This window comes from Pinus tabuliformis, chromosome 4_1 (assembly GCF_031772625.1).
Source record: "Pinus tabuliformis cultivar Carrire ecotype Pingquan chromosome 4_1, CPIR1, whole genome shotgun sequence".
Taxonomy (NCBI): domain Eukaryota; kingdom Viridiplantae; phylum Streptophyta; class Pinopsida; order Pinales; family Pinaceae; genus Pinus; species Pinus tabuliformis.
The window spans coordinates 429,014,509-429,027,258 of NC_142303.1; positions in this window are offsets into that span (position 1 = coordinate 429,014,509).

Here is a 12,750-nt window from a genome sequence, read left to right on the forward strand (position 1 = left end):
TAAAGGTAAACAATATTCCAGAGGAGCATAGGATTGATGTGTTCATAGGGACTTTAAAGGATAACATCTAACATGAGGTTCGTCTTTGGGAACCTGATTCATTGGAGAAGGCATTCAGGTTGGCAAGAAAAATTGAAAGCAAAATTATGGCCACAAGGAAGCCTACCACTCACAACTATAAAGATGGAAGTGTTGCTACCCCTAACCTTTCACAACCTACAAGGTTGACACCACAACAACTGGAAGAAAAAGAAGAACCCTAGAGAAAGAAGAAATGAATTCGACCATATCTTGTAATGCATTGGCAAGAATTAGCACTCCTCAAACTATCAAGATAGAAGGACATATCAAAAAGAAAAAGGTAATAGTGTTGATTGATTCGGGTAGTACCCATAATTTTATTCATTGTAAGATAGCCTAGGAATTGAATTGCTTCCTATATCCAGCACCAAAGTGTCAAGTGATGGTTGCAAATGGAGGAACCATAAATTTCTCCGGAAAATGCCATAATATCAAGCTATCCATGGGAGAATATGTATTGAACAGTCCAATACTTTCCATTCCAATGGGTGGTGCTAACGTTGTACTAGGATTCCAATGGCTACAATATTTGGGTACAATAGCTTTTAATTTTCAAGAACTTTTCTTGAATTTTTTTGGGAAGGAAAGGAAGTGGAATTAAGGGGTATCACAGGGAAGCATCCAAAACTACTCAAGCGTCGAGGAAAACACTTTTTTGAAGGAGAGGGGCATGTTAGGTCCCTATAATACTAGTGTAGCCCCTTATTGTTATTAGTGTAACCCCTGTATTGTATTGTTCTGCCCATGTAGTCCCCATATTGTTATTATTGTGCCCCATAGAAGCCACCTATTATCATTGTTGCGCCCTTACAATATTATTGTTATGTCATCTCTGATTATATTGTGACCCCTTAGACTCCGATATATAGAAAGGAGGTCTTGTCATTTGTATCATCGAAAAATTATTCATTTGTGTAATGTAAAGGAGGTTTCCCCCTCGAAGAGGCTAATTTTGAAGTCGTTGATCTATCTTTTCTTCTATTTTGTGGGCTGGTTGCATAACATGTACTGTGTTGTGTTCATACTTTATTTAATCCCTGTAAGCAAGAAGAGGCATTCACACTCATATAATAAACCCTATATAATCTAATGGTGGAACCCTTAAGGTTTTGAGATCAAAGATAGAGGCGCCCACATTAGTATAACAAATTTGTAAAATTTTTCATTAAAAGATTTAACAAGGCCATGATCGGAATACATAGGTGGAGGAGCTTTAGTCATTTCCCTTTTTAGCAGAAGTCCATCACCTAATAAGATCCAGGAGATAGAATCAAATTTCCATTAACAAATATTCGTCAAGAGATAGGCCAGGGGTGACATGTCTTGGGAGTTCTTTCCCCGGAAGGTTAAAAGAGTTGCACACGAGGGAAGCACAGAGATGACAAGGACCATGATGACGCGGAAGAGTTGGTGACATGGAGAGCACTAAGATGAGGTGGACATAGTGTATTAGACAATAAGGAGTTAAGTGGAAAAGGTAATGTGTGCAATTGAAAGGACTGAAGCCGAGGAACACTTAGAATAACTTGAGGGTGGTGATTAATGAAAATATTCACATGCTGGAATCTGTATCCTAGAAGAAAAGTCTTTGCACATCATTTGGAAGAGTCGAGGTGTCGTGGAGCTAGGAAGCTGTGTAAAGGAAGTGACATGTGAGGTTTGCCAACATGGAGCACACGAGGGAGTGCTCACTCCTCCCAGAAGAAAAGGCATTACGCGCTTGGAAAGGAGTTCGAGGTCGACACTTGGCGTAGGCTACAACTAACAGGAATTTTCACTTCCCAGAGTTTGTCTCTTGGAAGGATTTCCCTTTTGCATTGTTTGAAAGTGGGGGGTGCCATGGACTTGGCGAACGTGGAAACTAGCCAATGAGGAGAGCGTCGGGGGCTGAATGCTTGTGGGCCGCACATATGATGTATATTGTTTAAAGTCATGCTCACCTTTTTACATAGAGGGGGATCAAACGTTGATCTCGATGGCTATTAATAGAAGGGACTGCACCCATGGTGTTAAGCCCCTCCTCCCTCCGATTGTGTGTGTATATATATATCTATATCTCTCTCTCTCTCTTGATATATATATATATATATATATATATATATACAATTGGCTCTAGTGGCTATTTTAAGTCTTGGCTGCGGTGGTTTGGGAGAATTTTCATGGTAGTGATCTATTAATTAGATCTTTACTATTGATTATGCAAAGTTGTTATAATGGTGCAGAGATTACAAGATAGGAATGCTAGTTGTAGGGCGTGGATTGTAGAGGAAGAGCCAAGCACAAGTTTGGAGTAAATTGAAACTAATGAAGCAGAGTACAAGGTGATGGTTGAGAAGCAAGGCAATTGACAAAGATAGACTTGTAGTTAGGATTGAGAGATTGCAAGAGTGATTGAAGAAATTGGATGATAGGTAATGAACTATTATTTTCAACTAATTTGGAAGTGTTGAAGTAGGTAGCAATAGAAATAAAGAACACAATGGTAGCATTTACACCTAAGAAGTTGTGACAAAGGAGGAAGAAAGCAAGCAAATCTCTTAAAGTAAAGCTTGTGGCAGGAAAAGTTAAAGCAAGGAATTTTGTAAGTTGATTTCAGTTGGAGATTAAAAGTAAAGGAACGGTGGGAGTTATTAAGAGAAGAAGATTGTGAGTAGTGTAAAAGTCAGAGGAGAGAAAATGAGTTCTTAGAGGGTTCTAGAGGAAAGAACCAGTAGTACAAAAATTATAAGCTCAAGAGGAAGCTTAGTGAGGTATTGGTGGTAGGAACAAAGGCTTGCTACGAGAGAAGGTTTGGTTGCAGCTCATAATGGCATGGAGAAGCTCATATAAGAGAAGACAAAGATGATTACAAATAGTCAAAGGAAAATTTCAGGAGGAAGCCACAACAAGAAGAAAGAGGATGCCAGGGCAGTTGGCAAGAAATAGAAGAAAATGAGTGATGAAGAGTTTGACAAAGAGATGGCTGAGATAAAGGTAGAACTCAACAACATGAAGAAGATGTTACAAAAAGGAATCAAAGAAGAATTGAAACAAGGATTGTATGTAGGGAAAAAGGTCAAATGGGATGTCAAGAATTTATTTGCTAAGAAGTTAATCCATAAAATGGAGAGAGAGGAGGCACTCATGGAAGCTGAGTATGAGATGAGAGAGAAAGGACCACTTCTTGGAGAAGAATACAATGATGGTGGAATGATGAAAATAATGCTAGAGGCATCTTCAGAGACTGAAGGGTCTCATGGTTTTAATTGCAATTATTTGTGTGAGTGTGTATTTTCAGGTACCAAAGATGATAAAGCTAAACAAATGCCAAAAATAGTGGAAAAATTAGGAATTTCATAAAGGCAAAATTTTGCTTATAGAAGACAACAAGGGTTAGCGAATTTCAAAGATGAATAGCCCCAGAGAACAATTTATGGAGATAACATTGAAGAAAACCGTGAAGAAGTCCAAGATGGAATTCTTCAAGATTGTAAAGGAAACTCAAAGGTATAATTAATTGGTTTCATTTTCTTTTGCTAAGTGTATATTTAATCATTTTTGAGGAAGTTTGTTATGTTTTGGAAACAATTGGATATTGGGAAGAGAGGAGAAGACATATGTTTTGCAGAATTTTGAATCTAGACAATGTGAATATTGAAAGAAGAGTTGGTTAGAGGAACTTAGCTCAAGGTATTTCAGAAATCTTAGATGAGGTTATAAGAAGTCAAGAATCAGAAGTTATTCAAGAAGTTGTTATGGAAGAAGAGTGATGCAGAACAAGAAGTTATTCTACAAAATAGTGATGATGATGTTCAGTATGGCTAGGAAGTTGCAAAATATATAGAAATAACTATTGCATATGAAAAAATAGGGAATTGTACATTTATTGAGAATGATCAGAAAGAGAATGAGACATATTTAAAGCTAAGGAAACGATGACTGAGGATGAGAATAAGTACTCAGAAGAAATGTCTGAATATTTCAATGAAGGACCAGAGTTGCTAGAAGAGGCATTACAACAACCTGGAATTAAAGACAAAGATATTAAGGTAATGAATTCACCTGTAGAAAATTCCATTTTGTTAAATCAATGTGAATATGTGTTAACAAAAGGTGGTCAAAGGACTGTTTTTGAAGGTAGCAAAAGGGTTCTAAGAGAGAATCCTTTCCAAGAGAACAAGATGGAAACTAAATTTTCAGGATTTTATAAACAAAGGATGGAGTAATCCTTTGAAGCAAATTAGACAACAAATGGATTTAGAAGAGTAGGAATGACCTGTTATAGAGTTTTTTGTACCCAACGTTTCGGACTACCAAGTGAGTCCATCATCAGGGGATGCGTCAATAGATATTCTCCAAATCATAATGATGTATCAAGAGCTATATTTAGGGTATATATATATCAGTTATTAAAGAAAAGAAATAAGAAATAGGTCGGCTCTTATCCTGCTAGATTTATTTATTTATTTATTATTATTATTTTTAATATTAATTAATTAATTAATTTCAATATTTATATATATCTATATATTTTTATTAATAAGTTTAATGCATAAATTAATTAATTAATTGATTAATAAGATAAAGGGATAACTTAATTAATTAATTTTATTATTTATAGAATTAATTATTATGTTTATAATTTTGTTGATTATTTTCAAGAATTGGTTTAATTGATTCATTGATTTGATTACTTAATTTCTTTTGATTAATAAAATTAATTAATTTGTTTGATAAATAAAATTAATTATTTTTTATTAATATGATTATCAATTTATTAAATTATTAATTTATTAAAGTGATTATAAAGGGATAAATTAATTACTTAATTTTGCTATTTGTTGAATTAATTATTGTGTATTATTTATATGTAAAACTAATTTTTTAATTAATTTATTAATATGTTTAACTAATTTGTTTGATTAATTAATTAAAAGAATAGATTAATTTAATTATTTATTATTTGTTAATATGTCTATTAATTTAATTATATGTATTTATTTCTTTGTTTAATTATTTATTTATTTGGTTGATTTGTTTTATTTGATTAATTAATTAATTTAATTAATTAACTTTCTAATTAATAAATTAATCCTTGTAGATTTTGTGAGTTATTTTGCTATAATATTATTTATAATTTCCAGAGTTAATATTTAATAGTCTAGATTTGAGTTATTACAGCTATATGCATTTTATTAGTTATTTTGTAATGTTATCAAATGATTATATGTGAAGAAATCAAATACTAATTTATGTTTATGTTTGCTAATTGTTCTATTTTTTGATGATTTTAAATTGTTATTTTTTATTTTTTTTAAGGGAGGAGGGAATAGGTTATTTAAGGGATAAGAATTAATTACTGATTTTTTAAGATTTCAAGTAAAGGTTTCCAGGTGTTGCTTAGTTTTAATCCATCATCCCGGTTCAGGTTGTTCTTCCTTTTTCTATTTCAATGGCTTCTTTGATTTTCCTTTTAAGATAGTGGTCTTCTTTTCTAACTAGTCTGACTTCTTCCATGCAGATGTAATGAGAGGAAGAGTGAACATGTTCTGCTAAGGCCGATTTAGAGGTCCTATCTCTTCTTAAGTCGGCAGTGTGTTCTTTAATTCTAATATTAAGAGACCTACCTGTTTCACCTATGTATTCCTTACCACAAGAGTAAGGAATCACATAAACACCTTTTTGAAGTTTAGGGTTTATGGGATCCTTGACTGAGTTGAATAATTGTCTGATGGTGTTGGCAAGGGTGAATACTACATTAATGTTATGTTTATTAAGAATTTTAGTGATTTTATCTGTGGTGCCTTATATGTATGGAAGGGAGACCTTAGGAGAGAACTCTTATAACTCTCACGCATCATATGTTGATAGTTGAATGGAAGAAATTGCTTCAAGACAACAAAAGGTATAATAATAAGTATGATTTCTGGTTTGATGAAGAACATAATGTTTTATCAAGTGACAGGTATCAAAGAGACAAGTTAAATACAACAAGGGCACAAGGAGAAAAGGTTGAAGGCAGTCAGAAGAAATTTGACAGAAATGAAGGAATGGAGGAAGTTGTTTGGCTTGGAAATGACTTAGACTGCAAGAATATGAGATGGATGATAGAGGAGTGCACCAATGTAACTATGGAAGAAAAGATAATAGTAAAAGGAAATGGAAATTTTATTGTGTCATGTGCATATCAACAACATGAACATTCAAAGAATTTGAAGGAGCATATAAATGCAAAATACAATTGATTATGAATTAAAAAAATTTAAATGTTAATTGTATTTGCAGAATGTTTTTAGAGATGTATTTACTTGTGCAGATGAAGATAATCCAAGAGGTCTTGAAGATGGAGACAATCCAAAAGATGAGGCTTGGAATGATAGAATATGAGTTCCTACAACTCTTACATTTGATGTTGCTGAAGCAAATAAATATTTCCAAAAAGGTAAAGTTGCAATGTGTAGAAAAATATTGTTGTCGAGTTTAAGAGGAAGTGAAAGCCAAAGAATTTCTTAGGAAAGTGTAACTAGAGACACCCCAAATGTAATAAACTATTGGAAAAATTTAAAGGTTTAAGAGAATTTTTTCACAACAACAAGGCAACATATGAAATCTTGCTTTTATATTTTTAATTGTGAGGAAGAAAGGATTCCACGTGAGACAATGGATATGTGGAAAACAAAACTAGCAGGGGAGTTGTGTAATATAACCTCTATAAGTCAACAAGATAAGGAAAAATGGATTGTTACACCAGAGGAACTAAAGGAAGCAATTTAAGAACAACAGATGATAATGATGGAAGAATCACAAAACATGATTACTAACAAAGGATGCATGGAGTAGGATTTTAAATATTTTAGAACCTTAAGAAATCATTGGTGTAAGTTCCAATTTTTTTGTCAAGGAGTGATGTATCTAATTCAAAGAGGCAGGAATCAACAACAAGAAAAAGTGAAAGGAGAAAGATCAAGGATAATGACTCTCAAGTGGATGAGCAACAATGATCACTGTAGCTATGGGTAGATGATTGATAATGAAAGTTGGAGAAAATACTGCACAAAAGAATAATTAGGTTTTGGATGTTGGATGGTTCAAGGAAATAATAGAGCAACAATAGAACAATAAAACAAATGGCAAGTTACAACATAAAATTTGGGATCCTGGAGGACTTCGGTAACAAAAGACTCATGATCAGGAGATCATGAATTTTTTCCTTGGGAGTATGATGCAGGAGCATTGTAAAACTTAATTTATCGAGAGGGTCAACCCTTTTTACCAAAGGAGTTGGTTCCTCAAAGCGTGGACTTGGTTAGATTAGGAGAATTCGTTGTTTTCCATGTAAACTATTTATTATTAGGAATTTGTTAAGAGAGGTTGAGAGGTTTCGTTTGAAGCCAAATTGGGCTATCTAATCCACTATTCATGGATATGGAAGGATGCCCACTCATATATTATTATTTGAATTTAATAAAACAAGTAGTGTTGAGCGAGTGGAATTGAACTAATTTATGCCAATTCAATCCTTATGAGATCACATATATTTATGGTTTGATTGCACACTTCTATATTATTAACATTGTAGGGTATTATGTTGTGGCCGAGATTTATTTAATCCTCGTAAGCGATACGTAAGCATTCACACCCATATCATAAACCCTATATAATCTAATACTGGAACCGTTGAGGTTCTGATATGAGAGACAGAGGCACCCACATCAGTATAAAAATTTCGTAAGATCTTGCATTAAGAGATTTAACAAGGTCGTGATTGGAATACACAGATGGAGGAGCTACACACTTAGTCATTCTTCTCTTTTGGCAGTAGTCTATCACCTGACAGGAGTTGGGAGATGGAATTGATGTTCCATCAACAAATATTCGTCAAGAGACAGGCTCGAGGTGACACGTCCTCAAATTTCTTTCCTTGGAAGGTTAAAAGAGTTGCATTCGAGGTAAGTGTTAGTATGACAAGGACCAAGATGATGTGGAAGAGCCAGTGACATGGAGAGCATTAGGATGAGGTGGACCTAGTGTCTTAGACAATAAGAAGTTAATTGGAAAATATATGCACTCCATAGAAAGGACTGAAGCTAGGGACCGCTTAGACAAAACTTAAGGGCAACAATTGAATATTCACATCCCGAAATCCATCTCCTAGAAGAAAATACTTTGTGAATCAGATGGAAGAGCTCTGCATCACCTGGTTGTTTTTTGGGTCCTGCACTTCTAGAGCTGTTTTGAAGCCCTAAATGACGTTTTTGTGAAAAACAAGCAAACCTGGGGCTCAGAATAGGATTTTATAATTGAAAGTTGTAGTCCTAAGATAGATCTTTCTAATGAGGTAATGTACACGTAAAACACAGATCGTATGCCAAAGTTACGACCTCGGGAAGTTGGTGTACCAACTAACCCCAATGGGGCCCAAAAACTTTTGGTGCTTCATATCCTAGGGTTAGTTTTTTGAATGTTTGCAGTTTTCACTTATTTCTCAATAATAAAAAGGCTTGCAAGCCTCATTGTAACACGGTTCAGAGACATGTAGCTGCCACATCTCTTCTCAGAGATAAGCTATCATTGCTCGAGCTAGTTTATTTCCATTCTGCATGTCAACAATTTTCAGTATTTTGTTATTAATGAATTGAAGTTTAGTTTTCACTGTAGCTCTGTATTTCTATTTAAATCTATATTTCATTTCGTTCTTACATAGATATGGATCAATGGTACCAGAGCGGTCTACTCTTTCTTTGTTTTTTAGTGCATGTCCCCAACAAGATCGAGGTATATGGAGTTAGGGCTTGAACTAGTTGAATCTTTGCAAGACCTGCCTCGCCGACCCCAATGGCCTCCCATGGCAGAAGAAAAGAAAGACTAGGGAGCACGAGATCCTTTCAAAACATTTCTTGAAGAATCCCTAGAGTGACAAAGGAATGAGATGATTGACAAATTTTCCCAGATCCTTTGACAGATGCCCATAGGCGACGCATATTCATCCAACAACCACCTTGGAGGTGCGAATCCCTTTAAGGTACAAGTCAATTTTGACATTCCCATATTTGAAGTCCAGATAGATGTAGATGTCATAGATAAATGATTAAATTTGTTGGAAGGATATTTTTTGGTTCACAATTTTCTAATAGGGAAAATATTACTAGTTTTTCACTCCTCAAATCTGCCCCCCATGTTAAGAACTGGTGGGAGCTATGAAGATATGTACAAAAAATGTACCACACCACGACGGGAAGGGAGCAAGACGTGCCAGAGTTCACAAATATTTTTCATACCCTCCGCACAAAGTTGGTTATCAAGGATTATGAGCAACATTTGTTAGTCAATTACCATGATTGTATACACAAGTACATCAAAGATGAGATGGAGTTACTAGACATCTCCTTGCTTGGTGCCGCCTATCGATACGTTGTCAAGATTGAGCAAAAATTTAAACAGAAGAAGTGAGACTTTGGATTTGTGAATCCGAAGCAAGGGAAAGATGCCGCCAAATTGCAGAAAAAAGGACAAAGCCAAGGTGAGGTGACCCATGAAAAATCATCGAAGCCGCAAGAAAAAAAAAACACCACAAAGAAAAAGGACACATGAAAGTGGTGTGAGTTCCATAAGAGCCCCACTCACAACACAAGTGAGTGCCGAGCCAAGCAGTCACTGGTGGTCGAGATGAAGGCTTCAAAGTCAGATGTATGCTCCTACTCTGAGTCATAACCCGACAAGGGGAATGACAAAGTGAAGCATATTATTGATGCAGAGCCCAAAACCACAGTTGCCACCACCAAGATCTAGAATATTGAGCTCAAAGATCTTGAGGAAGGGGAGTGTCTCTTCCACTCACAGATGTGGGTGAAGGGGTCTCCAACATAGTTCATTGTTGATAGCGGGATCCAAAAGGACCTCATCTTAGTAGAGGTCATTAAGCGGCCGAGCCTACAGACCACACCACCTCCCGCAACTATACGCCTTTGGGTGGCTCCACCAAGGACAAGATCTTCGTGTTAGCCAACAATGTCATCTTCCTTTTAATGTCAAACCTGGATGAGGTACTATGTGACGTTTCTCCTCTTGAAGTTTGTGATGTATTATTACACCAACCTGTTAAAGCCCCCAAAAATTAGGTCTACAACAAAGGGGATACCCACCTGGTCTGGACCTTGAAAGCAGCTCCTTTTCCGTTTAGGATGGTGGGTCCAACTGGGGATAATGGGACCAGTTTCCCAAATTGTGTGTGATGATAAGAATTGATGTTTCCCTTTCTAAAGATTTCTAAATAAAATGCTTTTAATCAAAGTCTAATTTAAAATATGCAATTATATTCTAATGAACAGAAACATCTAATTCTAAAACTAACCTGGGATTTAACTTTTCACTTATGCGATCTAAAATAGTTTCTAACAACAATCGGTAATAAAGATCATTCAATTTCTACAAGAAAATAATTCATTAAAAATGAATTGTTTCGTATAATAAATTAGCTGAAACAATTGTGAGAAGCATATCGCATAATAAGTCATTCATACATTAAAGCATAAACAGAATAGTCACCACCGTACAAAAGTGCCAAATGATAACTCAAACATTCAAGATTTCATATATAAAAAAATGAATATAATATATTACTTTGACACATAAGCAAAAATCATTAAGAGATAAAAATACCATTGATAACAAGTCCTACTCATGAGCTTCAACAATATAGATTTATGTTCTCAAAATTCAATATCTACTAAGAGTACAGGAGTGCATTTCAGTAGCAGATATTAAACACAGATATCAATAAATCTCGTTCCATTCATTCATCAAAACCTCCTCCGAGGGTGTAGAAGTGCATGTTCTGAGGAAACGTTTTTGACAAATTTATGGACCCCTCTCCAAATGCATGAGAGGGGTTAAAATACTACTAACTAAATACTAAAAATAGTTTATTACAAAAATATAGGAGGTTTAAATGACCGTCCTCATCTAAGGCAAAAATAAATAAAAAATAAAACTAAAACTGTATCTGGAAATTAACTATCTATGTATTTGTTCTCTGAGATCGCAAGCATTCAGCATCGGCTTGAGGAGCGTCGGTTGGCTGACCTCCGATTTTAGTTGTCCTGTGAAAACAGAATCGGCAAGTGCTGGCACTATCTTCTCGGTAGAATTTGTAAGGCACTTGAGAGTCATGCATTGACTGTGCGGTTTAACCAAGTACTGCCAGTAAGTGTCCCAATTCAACTTGGTTAATTTTTTAATGGACTCTGCCTTCTCCTCAACTTTCTGTCTCCAGTTTGTCTGCAGTTGCTGTGCCTTTGGGAGAAATCCCAGAGCGGTTTCTGATATCAGGTTTGCTCTATGCAGATTTTCATTGACACAGTCAATGACATTGTTCACCGCTGTCGCTGCTTCTTCTGCTGCCTGTTCTGCCTTTTTAATCTGTGCATCCCACTTATGGAACAACATTTCTTTGTGGGCTTCATTGATTTTGAGCAAGCCTGCTTTCTTTCCTTCCTCCGATTCCTGCCAAATCAAATAATCAGAAATTATTTTATCAATCAAATCATAATCGAGTCGCAAATCCACGACTTGACTTGTAATTTTATCGCTCATCTCGCAATGGGAGCTCCATTGTGATATTCTTTGGCAGAGTGCCTCTTGTTGTTGCAAGAGTTGGTCGTTCAAGGCAAGGGCTTCTGAGACAAACTCTGTAATTTTGGGGTCATCTTTATGCATTTCTAGCATGGCCTGTAATTGATTTTCCTTTTCGGCCAAATTGCTCTGATACCCCAGCTGCATCTGTTGAAAATTTTGTTGTAATTTTTCTAATTTCTCCTCTGCTTCTCGGTTGGCACTGGCCTGCTGTAGTTGTTGTTGCAAAACTTGGATTTGTTCCTCTCTATCCTTAAGTAATAGCTATACCTTAGACGCTTTACAAATGGTAGTAGAAGCATAGGATCCTGCGATTTGGGATAACTTAGTCAAATTTTCAGTTGGGTCAGTGGTAGGGTCTTACCAAAGGACATCTAGCTGCTCTGCCTCAGGTGAGAGCACATTGTCCAATTTCTGTTTCTTTCTTTGTCTTCTTACCACTGCCTTGTGCTGCGGACTATAAAATACATCTAGAGGAGGAATCTCCTCTATCTTCAACATGATTTCAGACGATGGGGTTATGGGAATATGCTCCGTTTCTGGAGCATTGTTGACTGTTCCAATGACCATATCTGTCATTTTCTGCACTGTACTTTCAGGTGTCTTCGTTTTCTACTATTCAGTATTAATCAATTCATTAAATGTTTCCCACTATTTATCCAACTCAGTTCTCACTGGATTTGGTGGCTGGATGAGGGGAGGGGGAACCTTTGCTTGTGGTGTCGTCAAAACCTGTTGCTCTAGGTGCTCTTTAAATTGGGCAGTATCTCTAACTGATCCTTCACTTTTATTATGGTTGCTTTCAGACTGTTTAGAGCGTTCATGTGATTCTTTCCTAGACTTAGACCTGGACTTGTCTGTACATGAGATTCCACTTAAACTGACGCTGGGAGTTGGCTCCCTTATTGGTTCTAAGCGCAACTTATCCAAGGGGATGTTTGCTAATCTCCTCTCTCTGTAGAGTTTGAATTCTTGGAATTCTGCTGGGGGAAATTGAATTTGAGCCATATGCAAAATGTCTTTCAGTGTGCTTTTCTGCTGGAAGATGTCATCAAAGAG